General features: G+C 43.3%; 1 long non-coding RNA gene across 1 annotated transcript in view; it reads right to left on the reverse strand.

The window, feature by feature from the left end:
- Positions 1–361: 361 nt before the first annotated feature.
- Positions 362–19,699, reverse strand: part of LOC114486820 (uncharacterized) — a 73,894-nt gene continuing 54,556 nt past the window's right edge. The window contains exon 6 of the long non-coding RNA XR_003681113.2: positions 362–698. This is a non-coding gene — a long non-coding RNA (uncharacterized lncRNA). The remainder of the gene's footprint in view (positions 699–19,699) is intronic.

Below are 19,699 nucleotides of genomic sequence, written 5' to 3' on the forward strand. Positions count from 1 at the left end.
GACCTACCGTTGATTGCAAGGTGCATCCTTATGTCAGAGATTAAAATGTGAAAAAAACGTTTTGGAATCCATTTATGTAAATAAAAATACATCCACACAGGGTAATATCTATTGCAAGAGTGCCTTTATTAAAGACATTTTAAGCCTATGGGGTGTGGTGGTTAAAGGGGAGCAGCTGTGGGGATAGAGGGAGGAACAAACAAACGTAAGAGCTTTGTACAAACTGAAGATGACAAAGTGGTTACCTCTGAGCAATTGTGAATAAAAAGTGAGAAGTTTAGGATAACACCAGCTTCATTGGCTTGTGGTGAGGATTACTGAAATAACCCAGACATAGTCCACAGCATGACGTAGGGTTTACAAGTTGTTTCTACTTTCCCTTCATCTTCAGATTTGAAGATGCTACCCAGGACAGAAGTGGAAGGGAAAGGGTAAATGTCCTGAGTGGCATTTATTTCCTTCAAATACGAGTAAACTTGAGTTTGCCTCACATTCAAGCTCCAACACACTGTCAGTAAATGTGGAAAACAGCATGTAATCTTCTGCTTTTCTGACATCAGAAGTCCACTTGATTATTTATTTATAGAAGGATTTAAAAGCACAGTGATAGAGATGATGATGACAGTGATGATGAATAAAAGCCAGTGTTTCAAGAATGCTTAATTTCCTGAAGTTCTTTGAATGATTTTCCAATTTCCCTGGGGGAGCAATACAAAATCAACTTAATATGCAAATAATATCCAAACGAAGACTTTGCTGGGGGCCACCAGGAAATGGGTTAACTTCCTGGGAAGAGGCTCATACATTCCTGAATTAATAACACGTTCAACCTGAAAACACGAAGCATTTTCTTGAAGCAGCATTAAAGAAAGGGAACAACAATGCTTAAGGTGCTCTGGGAAAGAAGCGCAAGGAACAGCGAGAGGCAATGAAAAGTACACTAGTCCCGCCTGATCAGTGCTTTTGCTTTCCACAGTTTCAGTTATCCATGATCAACCGTGGTCCAAAAATATTAAATGGAGACTTCCAGAAGTAAACCATTCATAAGTTTTAAGTTGCATGCCGTTCTGGGAAGCATGATGAAATCTTGTGTCGTCCCACCAGGATCCCCAATCATCAACATCATCATGGTGTGAAGACCCAGGATCACCCAAAGCAGATGACCCTTCTTCTGAGCTATCCTCAGAAGGTCAGTGGTAGCCTAACACTATGTCATAATGCCTACGTCATTCGCCTCACTTCATCTCATCACATGGGTATTTTAAAATCTCATGTCATTAAAAGGAGAAGGGGGAGTACAAGACAGATATTTTGAGAGAGAGACCACATTCATATAACTTTTATTACAGTATATTGTTATAATTGTTCTATTTTATTATTATTGTCAGTAATCTCTTACTGTGACTAATTTATAAATTAAACTTTATCATGGGTATGTATGTATAGGAAAAAACATGGTATATATAGGGTTCAGTACTATCTGTGGTTTCATGTATCCACTGGGGGGTCTTGGAATGTATCGCCTGAGAATAAAGGGAAAGTACTGTAAACAATTTGTGGCTATCAGAAATGTCTTCTCTTGAGATTCCAAAGAGGGGTACAAAGTACCCTTGGTGAGTCAATTAGATCACTAATGAATATGCTGAGGAACTGTCCTCTCCCAAAGTTAGCAAAGGCCCCTAAGCTTGAGGGAAAAAAAATTATCTTGATCTTTAAAAATTAGGCAGTGACAAAGTAAGCATTTTAATAAAAGAGGACAAGATAAGCCACACTGCAAGCTTGCTGACACTGGAGACTGCAAAAGCAACCATGCTGGCCACTGTGAGAAGGGCTGCTGACATCAGTGCCATTTTTTTTTATAGCAAAGAACCCTACTCTGGATTTTCTGCACTAATGGAGGTTTAATATAAATGGCTGCCACCCACAGCGTCTAGAAAACCACACTATTAAGAGGTATACGAGAGAGGGGTTGAGTATGGGATCTAGGCCTCTGCCCCTTACAAGAGGACAGGCACTGGGGAAAGAAGCTATAGCGTCTCTGGGTTCCTGGACATCTTTCTTTCTCTTCCTTTGCCTTTCTCTTGAATTTCAGCTGCATGGCTGCTTCCCTCTGTGCAAGCATTCTCTAGGGTTTCAATGAACTCAAGAGTTTTATGGTTTATTACCTGGGGCACAGTAGATAAGAATCTCTCTCTTCATCTCCTACATACACAAAGTTTGTTAGAAAAGACAAAGAAGAAGCTGTTTCCCTTAAATTTCTAGCCAAAGGCTTTTGGAGGAAATTAACAACCAGAATTTAAATCCAAATAATGACCATTTCCTTGATTTTGCATTGTTTTACCCTAACTATGAAGACAGTAATGGCTGGTTCTGAGTGGGAAGTCCAGCCAGTAGGCAATTCTGTTTTTCAGGGAGAATCTTCAGGGTAGACTGAAAGGAGGGGCAAATCCAGGTCACTCATGACTTACTCATTCATCCTCAGATTTCTAGACTTGGAGAATCCTGAAGCTGGCAAGAGCCTCACAGATTATCTGGTGAAGCTCCAATCTGGGGTCCTTGAACAGTTGGGGGATACTCAAAGACAAAAATAGTGGCTCTAAAAGTTTTACTTCAACAACTTTAAAAGTTTAAAAGGAATCATACATTTAACTGTCTACAAACTCCCCAACTCATGATGATGTCAGGCAATTCAGTTGTTACACTGAGAGCTCACAGGGATTTGAGGCTCTGGTTGGCTGATGACATCATTGCCAACATAGAGGAATGGGGGCCTTGGTAGTGACAACACCAGGAACCTAAGATCAAGATCAAATCTCACTTTGTAGGCTTGGTAACTGAGATTCTCAGTGAGTCATGACAAGTTATGAAGAATGATTGGGTGGACTTTTCAGAAACTCTTAGGGCCTCTCAGTTCACAGAAAGTGAATGAAGATGTTAATGTTTCTTTTGTTCAAGATTAGGTTTAAGTAGCATTTCACTTTTTTACATTTTTATTCTGTTCATTATTGGATGCTCGAGAAGGAACTTGAAACAGAAGATAGCCTGCTTTTTTCAGTTTTTCTCGGAGACCCAGTACTTGGCCCAAACCTTAGAGCAGGAGGCAGACACATATGGACTCATTCCCTCTTTAATTGATAGGAATAGAGCAGACAGCAGCCCTTGAACCTGAAATCCTGTTTGTCTAAAAAGTCTGCTACTGATGTATTAAATAGTGCTTAAGATTTAGGAGTTTCCTTTGCCAGTACTAAACAAGCCACTGAAATAAGCTCCACACAAAATCCTTTGAGAAGTGTGCTGTGTATTTGTTAACCACACAATCTCACAAAACTGAAGTGTCCATAGCAAACAATAACTTCCAATACCAGGAAGACATCTCTGTGTATATAGGTCCTCTGTGTGGGGAGGTTGAAAGAGCAGACGAAACTACTGCTAGACTTTGCTCTACTTCACCTCATCTGGAAAATCATTTCTGCTCACTTGAAGGCCCCTGACTGTCAGGGAAGATAAGGTGTTTCATAAAAGCACTTAAGGCTAACATACATTAAGATGAGGTAACTGTGCCATTGATTTCCCAGAATTTCTTAGCAGCTGAGCCTCGGTGGCTGGGACAATGTGAAGAGGTTCACTAAGAGAGTGAATCTTTGTGTTCATGTATGAAACGTTTACACAGCTCCTAGAGAAATATTCCAGAGGAGGCTGTGCCCCTCCTATTTAGCCACCTCGTTTCTATGAGATCTAAGCAAGACCTTGGTCTCACTTAGGTTTCATGGGAACTTGAAAATCCAAGGAAAACTTGAAAAGACTTTTTAAGGTAATTATTCTGTCCTTATGTTCTGAGAAGGAGCAAAGGGACGGAAAGAGGACCCAATGTCAAGAGCAAACTGGAAGATAAGCGCTAGTTGTGACTGTTTCTCTAAGGCTGTAGCTTATGCTTTTATATTTATTTTATTGAGATATTATTCACATACCATATCATTCACCATTTAAAAGTGTACAATTCAGCAATTTTAGTACCTTCACAAGGTTGTACAACCACCACTAGTATCTAATTCCAGAACATTTCCACCCTCTCACCCCCGAGGAAGAAACCCTGTAGCCTTTAGCAGTCACGTAGGCCTGCCTCAATGTGACTCATTCATTCATTCACTCATTCATTCAACAAACACTATGGAGCATTTAGCAAGCCCCAGGCATGGGATAATTTAACCCTTTGTGGCAGAGCCACCCAAATCACAAAGTGTCAAACATTATCTTGGAGGACCAAGTCTCTTTCAGGATTACAGGAAAGTGTGCAGGTGTGAGGCTGTGCAGCCAGAGGTGGGGCATCTACCCATGGCTCGGGGAGGGTTGGAAAGGAGGACTTGTGACTGACAGAAAGTATACAGAGGGGTTATATGCTCTGCAGGAAGGTTTGCTCTGCTGCTTAGGTTCTTTTTAAATACCCGCAAGCTCATGGCTTTTAGGAGTCGTTACCTCCCCAGAGGACTCATTGGCCGGCAAACCAAGCCCTGCACATTTCCAGACTCCTCTGCCTCTCATCCGCATTTCCTGCTTAGTCTGTATCCAGCTGCAAAAATTCTTTCCATCTTTGACAATTTCCATTTTCTTTTCTTTCACTTAGTTTCCTCTCATGTCTTTTTCCAATTATTTCTCCCTATAAATCTCCTTTGCTATCATCATCTCTTCTTTTTCTCTCACTTTTCTTTTTTTTTTTTTACTGGTCTTTCCCCTCACATCCAAGGTACCTAGCAGACGTGGCTGGGAGAGTTGCCATAGAAGGCAATGTTTAGAGGTAAGAAAGAAATTACGTCTCGTTATATACATTCACCTTTAGAAAAAGTGTGAACTTGGTGGCCTCTCCTTTCCTGAAATGCCATTATTTATAATCATATCAATATAAAATAATACACATTAAGCTCTTACTGTGAACCAGACACTGTACTAAACTCTTTACAGGATTTGTCTTATTTAAGCCTCACAATAATCCAATAAATTAGGTGCTCCTATGAGCTCCGGTTTACAGATTAGAAACCTCAGCCTTGGAGTGGTTAGATCACTTGTTGAATAACAGAAGCTAGTAAATGGTGGAAAGTCACCCAAAGTCAGCTTTATTTGACTGCGGAGCCGAAGCTGTGACTTGATAATGCCTTATTTACTTTCTGGGTTTCTCTCTCTCCTCCTACCCACCTCCCAATTAAGCTAGCTCCCTCTCTCTTCCTGAAGTGAACTTGCTTTAGAGTTGGCCTCTTGCCAGCTTTAGCGAGCTAGGGGATCCTTGGCATGGGCTCAGCTCTGAGCTCCACGGAGCATTGTAACTGCTGGTACTAGGGCAATAAACCTTAACGGTCTCCAGAAAAGACGCTATAAATTCTTCAGAAGTCCCACTTTGGGTGTAAAGGTTCACGCCTCTCTTCCTCCTCCTCCTCTTTTTCCTCCACCCCACCCCCATGAATTCCCTTGGGTTTCATGAAAGGGGCCATGCATGAAAACAAGGCACAGAAATCCCAGCAGCCTCCAGCTGCAGCCAGGGTTGTTTTTTGTCTAAGGAACATTCTTAAAATAAAAAAAAAAATTTTGGAATCAACTTTGTTCAGGATCATACACACATAGCTTGTGCTTTGGGGAGCAATACAGAGAAAAAAAGAAGTGGCAGGGAAGATGGCCAAGGAGAACAACAGAAGGGAAACAAGGAATAACCCTGAGTGTGTAAGGATGCTCAGAAGAAAACTGTGAAAAAGACACCCAAGGGATTCTGAGATTTTTTCCTCTCCCAATTATTTTAATACTGTTACCTGGACCCTGACACTCCAGCTGTAGTTTTTCTGAAAAATTCATTTGGCTGTTTGGAACTGACCTGGGAAATAAATATCAGCAGAGACCTGAGAGGGAATAAAAACTCATTTCTTCCTTCAGGGAGCAAGAGAACAGATGCCAGGAGTACCTGGGGGCTGATGCATGAAGAGTAACAAAGGGGCCCCTTTTACGGTCTCCATTTTGCCCCAGCCTAGTAACTGACTGGCTCACATTTAGAGAAAGTGTGAAAGTGGGACAGTGATCTGGGAAAGTGACCACAGGGACAGATATCTTGGGAAGCATGTGACTTAAGTCCCAGCCACGACATCAACGAAGTTGCCTTAACTTCTCTTCCCCAAGGAGAGGCAGCCCAAAGGGAGGGGGATCTGAAGGGCTGAGCTCAAGACAGGATGTGATGCCAGTCAAGGATGGATGAAACTAAGGGGGCCTTGGGCCTAGTGAACACATCAAAAGGGTTTTATGTATCTTGTGTGATAAAATGCAAAATGTATTTGTCTAAATCCTGCTCCTCTCCTAGTTTCTAAACCCCTGTGCATTTCACAGGAAATTAGATCTGTGTTTGCCAGGCTCCTTTGCCTTTACCACATTGAAGGGAGGGTAGGTTGGAGTTGGCTTATGTACCAGAAACTCTAGGATTTGTTTCTTTAATGAACTTCTAGTGCTTTTCTGATCAAGACTGAAGTCCTGTGGCAGGGCCAGCAGCCACTGGAAGGCGGATCCTTCACTGGCCAACTCCACAAGGACACGACTGCTGCTGCAGTGTGTGGGTGTGTACACGTGCGCAAGTGCGTGTGCATGTATGTATGTGCGTGTAAACGAGAGGGGTTGGAAGTGGATAATTTGCACTCTGCCTTTTTGCTGCACTGCAAATATCAAATTTAAGTCAAGTGTTTAAAAAAAAACTTTGGGAGTTGCTTTGTTTTCTCCTTTTCTTCAGATGTCATTTTGGAAGGAATGTGCACAATTTTTCTATTTTCTTCTGTCTTTCTTCAAAGGCTCCTGGAGGGCAGGAATTGTGTCTTATGCACTTCTGTCTCTCAGAGTATAGCAGAGTCCCTGGAACCCAGTAGCTGCTCAATTATTGTTTGTGGAATGGAAGTAGAAATCTTTAACAGGGCACTTTAACCACCCCTTTGGCTCCTAATTGTGCCTGCTTTTCCTTCTTTAGCTTCTTATAGATCTGAATATGTGGTTTCTCTCTGAAACCCCTGGACTTCTCTCTCTTTCCTCTTTTTTTTTTTTTTTGATACCTTAAAAAAAAAACTACCTTTATACAGATGACTTCCAAATTCCTTTGTTTCCACCCCTCCAGACTGCCTTCCCCCCATCTCCACCTTCTGGCTCTTGGGAATCCTATTGTGGGAGAAGGAAAGTGCTAGGGAGAAGGTAGTCCACTGGCATCTCAAAGCAGCAGGGCTGAGACTACCCTCCTAGGACCCTTTTCCTGGCAGAGCTGCCCTCTTTGCACAAGTCTAGGCCAGGAGACTCAGACTTTCCTGCTGCTCTCATCTGGCAACAGAGTGGGCAGTGCAGTCTGCTGACGTCCCAGGCTGCAATGGGGTCGGAGGCACCCCTGGGTCTTGGAATCTGAGGAGGGGCTGGGAGTGTGGAGGAGGGAAGGCAGTCTGAGGTTGTGAGGTCTGAGAGGTCGCCTGGGGCAGGGCTTTGCAAACAGTGCTGTTGTACAAAGTGTTATGGTTCCTGCTGAGATCTCATCCTTTGGTTGGACACCCCAGGCCGCAGTCCCCTCTGAGCTGCCTTTCCTTCCAATCCCAAACACAGTCATGTAAGCCATCTTCCTCTGTTTCCTATACAAAGAGTCGAGTCCAACCTCCTTCTTTACCACAAACTGCTTGACCCTAAGAACCTTCTGATCGCTTGCCAAGCCTCCAGCCCTTCACTTACCCCATGGTTCTCCAACTTTAGGGTGGTTCAGAATCACCAGAGGGCATGTTAACACACAGGGAGCTGAGTCCCACACCCAGAGCTTCTGATCAGTAGTTCTGGGACGGGGCTGGAGATTTCACATTTCTAACAAGTTCCCAAGGATGCTGCTGCTACTGGGGGAGACCAATTCAGACCAAGAGGCCCACTGATCCACTCTTCAGAAACCTCTCATCCATGCTTTCTCTCAGTTGAAGTAAGTGCTGCCATTTACTGAGCTTGCTTTCTGCTTAGCTTTTTAGGCACTTTATCTCATTTACTCCTCACAACAACCTTATGAAGTAGCTCCTGTTAATATTCCCACTTTAAAGAGGAAGAAACTGAGGCACACAAGTTATATGTCTTGTCCAAGGTAAGTGGTGCAGCTGTTTCAAAGCTGGGCAGTATGTTTAATCACCCTGGCATACTGCCTTAATGGTCTAAGGATTTCTTTTTCCCCCGAATGGATGTCTTCGTTTTCTACCTTAGAAACATAGAGCTTTGCAAACAAGGTGCCCTTTCATTCTGCACCCCACAACCCCCCACAATTTCTCTTTGCTGCTGGCTAAGTACAGCAGGAGAAAACACTCATTTAATCTCCATTAAGACCTTCAGACTTCTGGAAGAGGAAGTCTAGTCTGACTTGGGAATGAAGTCTGAAGTACTAAGAATTTTAAAGAAAGGCAGTTTTACTGCCTCCAAAAGTATATGGTAAAATACAAATGAGCGACTAACTGGAACATTTCTCCAAGAATTCCTCTTAGCCTTTTATAATAAATAGATATGGCTCATTTGCATACAAGCTACTGTATTAAAGATCAGGGGCTGATTATTTGAGTTCTGGTTAAAAATATGTTAAGAATTTTGCAGCTGATTTTTCAGAGGCTCGATATGGATTAAGAACCCATGTTTGGGAACATGCAACCTTTAAGATCATCCCATCAAATGGATTGCTTTCCTTTTGTGTCAGATTCAGGTTTGGGTCTCTCAGGAGAGCTCTCTGGCAGAATTCACAAGCTCAGAACCGGTACACCAAGGCAAAATGTGATGCCCAGCAATGGAAAGGGGGGTAGGATTTGCTTTCAAATAAAGGCAGCGCAAACATCTTGGTGCTCTGCCCCAGCAGGGGTTCCCACACTTACTGGGAGTTTGTATAAGTTACAGAATTTTCCAGAGATTCACTGTGTCTGGAGGGGACCAGGGAATCTGCGACATATGTAGTCTCAAATTTTATTTTGTTTTTTTTTTTTTCTTTTCCTTACCAATCTTTTTCCTCCCCATACAAGTCTAATGCCCCACACTTTGAGAACCATTGCTGGGTTTTGGGGAGAGCATGGGGCCTGGGGGTGGGAGTGGTTCTCAGACACTTCAGTGGCTCTATCCTTACCTGTACATTGGACTCACCTGCAGCTTTATTAAAAAAACACCAATTCCCTGGGCTCTACTCAAGACCTGATTAAAGCAAGATTTATTAAGGGTGGACCCCCTGCACATTGGCATTTTGTTTTGCAAACCAAAACACACAAAACAAAAAACTCCCTAGGTGAGTCTAACGTGGGGGCCATTGGTGAAAACCACGAAAACAGTCTGATTTGGGGCAACATGCTCAGGGTTATAGCTAGCTGGGAAGAAGAGGACAGCGTAGGCCTAATGTACGGGTGGGTAGGTGTGTGTCTTTTCCAAATTAGAGTGAACTCCTGTGGGAGGAGACCCTGACTTAGGAAACAGGTGCTGCCCAGCTAGGCAGCCGCAGTCCTTCCTACACCTGATTCATTCTTTCTCTCCGCAAGCTGCGGTGTGGGTGCACAGACCAGGGCTCTCCGTGCCCGTCAGCCTAAGGTGCTTGGGCAGGACCTGCCCTCACTTGTGCTGGGCCCTGCAGGCGCTTGGCCGTCTCTCCCGGGCTGCTCCCCATATGCTCAAATCTGGCAGCCGCAGGAACCACTGCAACCCAGTGGTTTCTGAATGATATCCCCTCAGCTTCAGCCCAGGGGCTCTGGCTTTTCCATTTGTTTTCTTTTTTCTTTCTTATTTAAGAAGCTCAAGAGAACTTAAAAGCAGACCCTTGAAAGCTAAGCATTTCCAATCACATAAAGGTGTCTCTGCAGGGCCTGGACTGAAGAGGGTTTGTTTGGGGTCTTTCATCTTTCTGTGTATCCCCTTCCTTCTTCAAACAATCTTTCTAGGCTCTTATCCACCCAGCTTCTTTGCTGGATGCCCACCCCCATATTCTCCACGTTTGGGGCCCAGAGGGTAAAGGAGCCAAGGGTGGTGGCTGAGGGCCTGAGGGGGAAGGGCAGAAGCAGGCAGCCCCCAAGCTGGGCCCAAGGAGACTTTGTGAGAAAGCCCCTCTCCATCTGCAGCCCAGCCCGGTGGGAGTCAATTAATTCTGAATAACCTAAACCGACAGAGGTATTTGCATTCACAACCTGACTGATGACCGTATAAAATTGATTTATGAATTAAAGTGCTTCCCCTCCCTTTATCCCGATTCAGGCTGTAATTGATTATACGTGCCGCAGCGAAATTAAATAAAAGGAAATTAAAAAGAAAAGAAAAAGGAAAATGAAAAAAAGAAAGGCCCTTGCTTGGCAGTCCGGCATTCTCAGGGTTCCCCAGGATTAGCCATTCTCTTCATCGCTTATCATTTTTTTATTTAAAAAGTTACTTCCCCCTTTGTCTCCACCTCACTGCCCCCACCCCCATCCCTGCTATCGGCAGCCTTCTCCTCTCTGGCGTCTGCCCACTCTCGCTGATCCTTTAGGGTGAACTAGCCAGTTGCCCTTATGTTCCCCGGACAGGGAGAGAAGCTGGGAGGGGGAGGGCTTCCCCTGGGTAGCACACAAATTTGAGGATTCAGCAAAGGTGTCTTCCATCTCTGCCTCCCTCTTCTGTGTCAGTCTCATTCTGTCCCTTTTCTGACTGCCCCCCATTCCGCATGCACATGATCAAAATTTCCTTGCAGGAAATTATCTCATAAATATGTTCTCAGTAAGGAAGATATTAGTGCTAAACTTTTTAATGGCTCATTCCTCTCAGCAGAAATTTACTAAAGAATAAAATGTTTAGATAAAGGATAAATCTCTAATCATAAAATTTCAAGCTCCTTCTACCTAAGGGACAACCGTTGTCTTAGTGGGAGGAGGGTCTGGAGTAGGGGAGTAGCGGAGCTGAATTCCAATCACCTACATAGCATGAGGACAGGCTTTGGAAACAGCTGGACCAAGACTTTGAAAATTACTAGTCATGTGTCCTTGTGCAAGTCACTTAACCTTTCTTGCTTTCACTGACTCCCATTTAAGATAGAGATACCTCCATTTAATGCATGTAAATCCCCTGGAAGTGTGGCTCAGCAAACATGGCAGATTGTGCAAACATTAGAGCCTCCTTCCTTGCTTATTCTGCTTATGAAACAAGGTAGTGCTAACTCAAGAGTTTTCTGATAGGAGGATAATCAATGGCCTTCTCCCAATTCAAACCCAGTGTTGCTATTTGAATGACAAACAGACAACTGTGTTCATTGCCAAACCAGATCTTGAAAGCAGACTGCCTTCTTTATTTCCATAGCCACAGAGATCCTGGCACACAAAACACATCATAACTAAACCATCTCACTCAGTTCACCCTCACTGCTTCTTCACGTTTTGTCTTCCCCCCTCCTCCTCAGGACCGCCAAGATTTGATGCCCACTTCCTGCTACTTCTTTTCCTGCCTCCGTTGCTGTCGCAAAAAGTCCCCTTCCTACTGCCCTCAATTAACTGCCTTTAACAGGTACAGTATCCACCCCTCTCCTCTAGTGCTAATGTGTACTTTTATGGGTACTCTCATACCGAGTGCTGTCGGCCACATTTCACAGAAAGTTAAACAAGGTAGGGAGAGGTTGCGCTTGGGCCTGGCCAGAAAAAGCCCACTCTGTTGACACGCAGCACGATGCACGCATTCCTCAAGCAGGAGCTAGTCGGGAACGGATCTCTGAACAAGAGCGAGGAGTGTGAATCCAAAGAATCACCCCAAGAAAACTGAAAATCGGACTCCCTTCAGGGAATGTCTGAGAGGTGAATTACCTGATGAGACAGTTTCCAGTAGATGTTCAGGCTCCTCTAAATGAGGAGCTAACCTGGAAAGGAAACTTTTAAGGGGTTTGGAGCCTCCCTTCTCCCCATCGCAGGAGAGCCAAAGTGCCTCCACCTCGAGGTGGGGTCAGGTATCTCGAAGCCTCATGTGTCTACTCTTCTCCTGGCTGATCCTAGCAGTCCGTTTTTGAAATGCATTAAGGGAGGGAAGATGCTTAAGCTGTTTTCATCCTTTTACTGCTCGGGATGACTGGGGTGACTAGAGAGCCTGGGAGCGGGTTGTGAGCGATCCGTGAGGGCTGAGGGTGGGGCTATGGTGAGCACAGAGGCCCCAGGGGGAGGCTGGGAAGGAAGCGGCCAAGAGAGGAGCCTGAGGAGACAGACCACCTCTGCAACTTTGCTGTGGAAGCCCCCATGTTTATAGGAAAACACCCCAAATGCATTTTATTTATTTATTTAATTTATTTATTTTTGGCTGTGTTGGGTCTTCATTTCTGTGCAAGGGCTTTCTCTAGTTGTGGTGAGCGGGGGCCACTCTTCATCGTGGTGCGCGGGCCTCTCACTGTCGCGGCCTCTCTTGTAGCGGAGCACAAGCTCCAGACGCGCTGGCTCAGTAGTTGTGGCTCACGGGCCCAGCTGCCCCATGGCATGTGGGATCCTCCCAGACCAGGGCTCGAACCCGTGTCCCCTGCATTGGCAGGCAGATTCTCAACCACTGCGCCACCAGGGAAGCCCCCCAAATGCATTTTAAGTGTATGTAGATGTCAAGAGGATAACACATTAACATAGGGAAGGAACCAATGGGAGAAATCTAAAGTGGATGGTTCTAATTGAAACCGAGTCCCCCTAAAACCGAATTCCCCTGCCGTGTTTATAATAAACCTCTCTATCTAAAACTTTATTCCCTTTCTTGTCTCACCCCTGTTACTCTCAGTATTGAGGAGTATCAAAGAAAAGGGGGGATTAAAAGCAAGCAGGACCCTATGGGGTCCTCCCAGGTACGAAAGCCCTTTCGTATCCCCATTTCTTGTTTTTAAAAAAGGCTTTAGTCTCCTAGGCCTTCCCTGAGTTTCAAAGAGCAGACTCAAGCAGTTAACTAATTAGGAAAGTAAGGGAATGCAGAAACAAAGGACAAGCAGTCAAACAAGAAAAGTAATGATAGCTTAAATAATAATTCAGTGATGAAACAGTCCTAGTTCCTCCTCAATGAATATAGATAACAATCTGACACATATCTTTGAGTTGTTCTGCAGAAACTAAGACCCCCAGCCAGGTGGAGGATGGTGACTACATGCTGACCACAAGCACACAGACCCCAGACTGGTCGGAGCCAGAGGGTTGATGGTTAAGATTCCTGAAACACCACCCTGTTACCTCACCACCAACCAATCAGAAGAAAGTCATGCCCCCTGAAACTCTTACCCTAAATGTTGCCTTTAAAAACCCTTCCCTGAAAGACATTGGGGAGTTCGGGTCTTTTGAGCATGAGCTGCCTGTTCTCCTTGCTTGGTGCCCTGCAGTAAACACTGTACTTTCCTTCATGACAACTGGTATCAGTATATTGGTTTTGCTGTGTAGAGTGGGTGAGCAGACCCAGGTTTGGTAACATAAGAACGTCTTTTTTAAGAACTTCATGATGACTATTTTCCTGAGGCTGAAGCAGCTTTCAAAAACACACAGATGGGGCTTCCCTGGTGGTGCAGTGGTTAAGAATCTGCCTGCCAATGCAGGGGACATGGGTTTGAGCCCTGGTCCGGGAAGATCCCACATGCTGCAGAGCAACTAAGCCTGTGAGCCACAACTACTGAGCCTGCACTCTAGAGCCCATGAGCCACAACTACTGAAGCCAGCACGCTTCACAACAAGCCACGGCAATGAGAAGCCCACGCACCACAGCGAAGAGTAGCCCCCACTCACCGCCAACTAGAGAAAGCCTGCGTGCAGCAACAAAGACCCAACTCAGCCAAAAATAAATAAATTTATATTAAAAAAAAAAACCACACACAGGTGGGAAGGTGTTAAGGGTGGGCTGTAAATGTAGCATCTAGCTAGCTGGGAATTGGCTTCAGAAGATGAAAGTGGTCTGTCTGCAGCATGTGGCTGGAAATGGCATCTCCAAGTGACTTCTCAGACAGAAGTCCAAGTTCCACGGGCCAAAGGCTGTGGTGGCATAGGTTCCTTTGGGTCAGCTGAGACTGCCTCTCCTCCACAATGGTGATATCTTAGAGCTCATCTTGCCCTGGGCTGGGATCAGCCATCAGGCCATTTGGACATAACTATGACCTTAACCTCTGCATGTTAAGCTTGGAGGACGACCAAGAATGGTTGTGAGCAATCAGTTCCTAGAGTCTTGGAGCCAGCCAGTCAATGAGTCAGATGGGGATGTGTGGGGATATAGAATTCTGGGAGGCTTGCTTCTGTTACTCAACTTCAAAATGAGAAAAACCTGCACATGGATGTTTACAGCAGCTTTATTCATGACTGCCAAAACTTGGAAGCAACCAAGATGTCCTTCAGTAGGTGAGCGTGATATATCCAACAGTGGAATATTATTCAGTGATAAAAAGAAAAGCCAAGCCAAGAAAAGACATGAAGGAACCTAAAGTGAATATTGTTCATTGAAAGAAGTCAATCTGAAGATACTACATACTGTACAATTCCAACTATATGACATTCTGGAAAAGGCAAAACTATGGAGACAGTAAAAATATCAGTGATTGCCAGGGGTTAGAGGACAGGGAGGGAGGGAGGAAGGGATGAGTAGGTGGAGCACAGGGGGCTTCTCAGACAGTGAAACTATTCTGTTTGATACTGTAATTGTGGGTGCTTTTCATTATACGTTCGTCAAAACCCATAGGATGTATAAAACCCTAATATACACTATGGACTTTAGTTAATAAATATGCATAAATATTGGCTCATAGGTTGTAAGAAATGTACAACAGCAATACGAGATGTTAATAACAGGAGAAACTGTGGAGGAAGGAGGTAAGGGAATGGGGAGGGAGAGAGAGTATATGGGAACTCTGCACTTTCCATTCAATGTTTCTGTAGACCTAAAACTGCTCGAAAAATAAAGTCAATTAAAGAAAGAGAAAGAGAGAGAGAGGGATTCTTTTGTCATTATTGAGTTTTAGATGCTTGTTGGAAAGATCCTACCTGAATGCCAACTTAGTTTATCAATCTTAATGACAGGCAAAAATGATTTCTGAAGACATAAAAACAGCCTGTTAATATACAGAAGAAGATATAGCCTGAAATAGTAACACTGTTGGGCCTGAGTGGCTGTCATTGCCACGGTACCAGTGGCAAGCTCAGGACAGTCCACATGGTGTGACCCTGCTCTGGCAGAGTCTGATCCTCCGTAAACAATGATTTCCTTGGAGCTTCCAAAGATAAAGAGAACGAAAGGTCAAAACTCATACTTATGTTAAAGAGAGCAATCTGCAGAGAATGGATAAAGAGTTGTTGAAACCACAAAAATCAGATCCTGGAATCAGTTCTGTCACAATAGCCCAGTCAAATATTCCTGGCAAGTCACTCAACCATATTAATGCTTTTTCTTTGAACATCTTCGTCTCCGGTATCCCATGGGTTGGCTTTCCACTCTCAGTGCAGATGTTTCTCCTGGACTCTTCTCTACAAATGTTACAGAGAATGTCTCTTCTTTTATTTAGAGAAAACCCAGTCTTACTTCCGGTCTCTAACTTCGGCATCTTCCATTATTCTGGACAGTCTTCCTCCTTTGGTCCCACCATCACAGAGGGGCCCAGGCTGGATTCCAGCTCCATTTCTGCTGCTGTCTGGGCTCCTGACCTCACCTAAGATTATCTTTCCATCTGCCAGAATCTGGCACAGTCCAGACCAACATTCCTCCTCTTCTAGATGTGATACTTTGTCTACTTGGCCCAGTTTCCCAAATCAATTCAGTGCTCAGCAATCATACTTAGGGAAATATGTCATTTATATATAGCACTGTCTCTAATTCAGCTCATCAAATTGTCTGACCTATAAAATCAGGCTCTGCAGAAACTGCAAAGAAAAAGAATAGCCCTTTTCCTTGGCTAAGATGTGTGCCAATTAAATAAATAGAGAACAATCCCAAGCCAAGATAATAAACAAAAGCTTGGTGGTGAGGTGCTGTCTATATACTTAAATGCCAAGAGAATTCAAAGGAAGGAATAGATACCTTTGGGAAAGGCTTGTCAGTGAAGACTTTTGGAAGAAACTAGTATGTAAGATCTAATAGCAAACTTGTTTGGTCTAATGTACTCACTTCCCTTGGTTCAGCAAAGAGTTTAAAAACAATCATGGTTTGAGTCTTCAGTAGAAGAGATGATAAAATAGTTAAACCAACCCAGAAAACACATACACAAGGAAAAAGTAAAATAATAGCAAAAAATTTCACCAAGCATATTTTTTTTTCAATTGAGTTATTTAGAATACATTTCCCACGTTATCTGGTTGTGAAGTTTAAACCCGGTGATTTCAGAACACCTTTTATATTATCCTTTCCTTCTCCTTTTATCTTGCTTTAATTTCTGCTGGTGTTGGAATAGGAAATTAATGGGATAAAAATAAAAACAGAAGGAACAAAAGTAAAATTGCCAAACATAATTGGGGGAGTCTTAAATACGTTGTAAATAGTGTAGAATTCAGGGCAGACTTGGAGAAGTTAGGGGAGGAAAAATGAAGAAGAAGAACCATATGGACTATTTTTTAAAAGATAAGTCACTTTCAACTCTGCAAATGAACTGGCCATCAGAAAACCTGATACCTGGCCATAAACTCTAAAGGCTGAGAAACATCTATGTTCTCAGAACACTCCTCATGTCATTAATGTTCTCTTTTTGGAAAGGAGGATAATAGTACCTCATAGAGAACTGTGATGATTAGATAATTGATACATATAAAGCATTTTGAACAGTGCCTGGAACATAGCAAATACTACAGTATTGACTTTTATTATTTGTATGTGATAAATACACACAAAAGGTAAAAAAAGCAAACAGAAACTCAATCACTCTTAATATTTGGTTGGTATATTATTTTTAAGTAACCACATATTTGCTCTTTGCAAAATAAATGATATCTAGTATAGAAATGATACAGGTTAAATGAATGTTTGGTCTGGGTTTAATAACAAATCCATGTTTTTGTTCAGATGAGGAAATAAAACCCTAATAAATACATTAAAATGAACTTTGATTGCCTGATATTAAGATCCAAAACAGGCATGTTTTGGACACTATATATATATATATATTTTTTTTTTTTTTTTCTGATTAAAGAGTGGTTTAAGGGGATAAACCAATGTCACTAGAAATAGGGGCTTATTCCATTAAAAAGACCCTCTTCCAACCTTCGAGCCAATGTTCCAAACCTCGTGGAAGAGTGGGTTGACCAGTCCCTTAAGTGTCCCTGTTGGCTCCCACAAGAGTTCTTGTGCCACATGAAGGCTCTCTGCTTGATTTGGTTGGATGTCCTCACCATGTAACAGCCCCTGCTGGTCTAGCTACATGTTGGTAGATAAAGGGAAAAAGAAGCGTTCCCTGATGTGTTCCTCCAAGGCTGTGCTTTTGGTGGAGAAAAAGAGCTGCTGGCTCGAGAACTCTGCTCTCCTGACAATCTGGAGAGGAACGTCCCTGCCACTGCCTCACTGAATTCTGCTTAACTTCCATGAAACTGAAGAGTGGAGACACACAGTCTCTTCACTGTCTAAATGATGTCTCTTCCTAGTCCTTCCAGCTCTCAGCATCTGAGTCTCATAGACAGTGTTTCAGAGGACAGCCCTCTGGTCCTCAGTTCCTCATGGTGACCTTAGAGAGGGATACCTTTCTCATCATATTTCAACCCCTAGTCTTCTTTTAAAAAAGACACATTTCTGTTCTCCAAAATGACATTTTCTCAAAGTACAGGTCTTTGCTTATATGGATTCCTAGAGATATTCCCCAGGAGTCTGGGGGCAAATCTTCCATAAAACGATGCTGGACAACAGAGCAGCAACCTGAAGAGTGAAGAGTCTGCACTACAGCACAGAGGAAACTCATCTCTGCAGAAGGTTCTGAAAGATCTGAGGTGACGTTCAATTTTGGGGAAAAGTAGCATGCTGAGAAAAATGTGCTGAAAATTCATCCCTAATACCAAAAAGCCACAACTAATTTGGAAACTTTTTTGTGTGTGTGAAAAGCTGAATGCTTATGCAAATATTATTTTTGAAATGAAGAACAAATTGCAGACAGGCAAGGCCAATAATACAAGAAAAGCAAAGAAATAAAAGTCAAAGCTGTAAGTTTGTAGGTACCTGATAAACAATTCTGGCTTTGAAAAACAACTTGGAATTCTTAAAAGTTATTTCAATATTTACACCTTCGTGTGCTATTCATAGCAGAGGTAACTGCTTTTATTTTTATTTTGAATATCTTTACTATTAAAAACTACATTCTAGAAAGGTAAAAATCCTTGGGAGATAATTTACTGTGGGTCTGTGGTGAATCATTCTTCAGGTGTGATAAATGGTGTATTTTTTACAAATTTCTATTTGGGCTAAACAGTTTTAGCACATAAACATCATCATTAATAGAAGGAAAAAGTAAATGTCCCCTAAAAAAAACATGAGACTGCTCAAATAAATAAGATCTGTTGTAAAATTTAAAAATTTGACTTCAACTCTGAGGATGAAGTTGTAAAAAGTTGGCCACTTTTGATTGTGAAGTGGGCCTTTGTAGCTGTTTTCTGAACCCCTGGAATAAAGAGGGTTGATTTGCGATGGAATCTCCGGAGGCTCCAGTCATATATTACAATATGTTGTAAATCCAGAGGGTACAATATAGATTTCACAGGGGGCCCTGGGGTTAACTGAAATTCCATCTGTTTCTTCTCTGTGGCAAACTTAGTATCCTGGAATACTAGCTCAGGATAAAATAGGGGATTTACAATTTTTTATTTTTAGGCTAAAGTAGAAGTTTGTCTAAATCTGCTCCTCCCTACTTTCTACCTCTTACCTTCACATTAAAAGAAGTTTACAAGACAGCCTTTATTTTCCCCACAGCTGCCCCCGAGGCAGCTCCCCCCCTTCTTTCCAGTGCATGCCGGGCAATGCCATGTATTCTTAGACTCCCAATGGCCCCCATTACTGTCAATTAGTTACGGAATGCTACAAGGATTCATGCCTGACAGCTCGGGCAAAGGCTGGAGAAATGGGCTCAGTAGGGAGCGAGGGGCCTGATTCTTTTTTGTGCACAAGAAATACCTTTCTCAGCAAGGCTTTTAATGACCTTGCCTTCTTTCTTTTCCTCTGCCCAAGCGCTGTGCCCCCCACGATCCCAAGACACATCATATACACATAGGATCCCATATTCACACCCTGACGTGTCTGTGAGACTGTTGCACAGGGCTGTGAGAACTCTCAGAGCAGGAGGCTCTGATGCGTCCTTATAACCTCTGAAAATTACTGAGCTTTAAAATTCCAACTTATATCTTTGTTATAATCTGATTCCTAACTTCCTTTCTTCACAAGGATTCTTGTTACTAAGTGCCTGTTTTGCCTCTGGCTTATTAGTGTCTTTTCCTTCTGCAGCTCTCCTCCCTCCAAAGAAGAAATGCACCCTCTGGCCGCAGCACCTGGGTGGGAGCCCGTGAGCTGTGACGGCCATGGCTTGGGCAGTGGCTGTGACTGGCATCCCCTACCACTTCCATGTCTTTCTGACTTCTTTCTCTACCTCTTGCCTTCCTCTCCTCTACTTTCCCATATTTTCCCCTCTTCCTCCTCATATCTGTGCCTAGATCATTCCACTTACTCTGGAGGTTTGAGGCCAGAGGTTTTGTTTTACTCATTTTTGTTCTCTCTCTCCTTCCTTACCCACCCCAAATATCTATCATGGAAAGAC

This window comes from Physeter macrocephalus, chromosome 1, assembly GCF_002837175.3.
Source record: "Physeter macrocephalus isolate SW-GA chromosome 1, ASM283717v5, whole genome shotgun sequence".
Classification (NCBI taxonomy): domain Eukaryota; kingdom Metazoa; phylum Chordata; class Mammalia; order Artiodactyla; family Physeteridae; genus Physeter; species Physeter macrocephalus.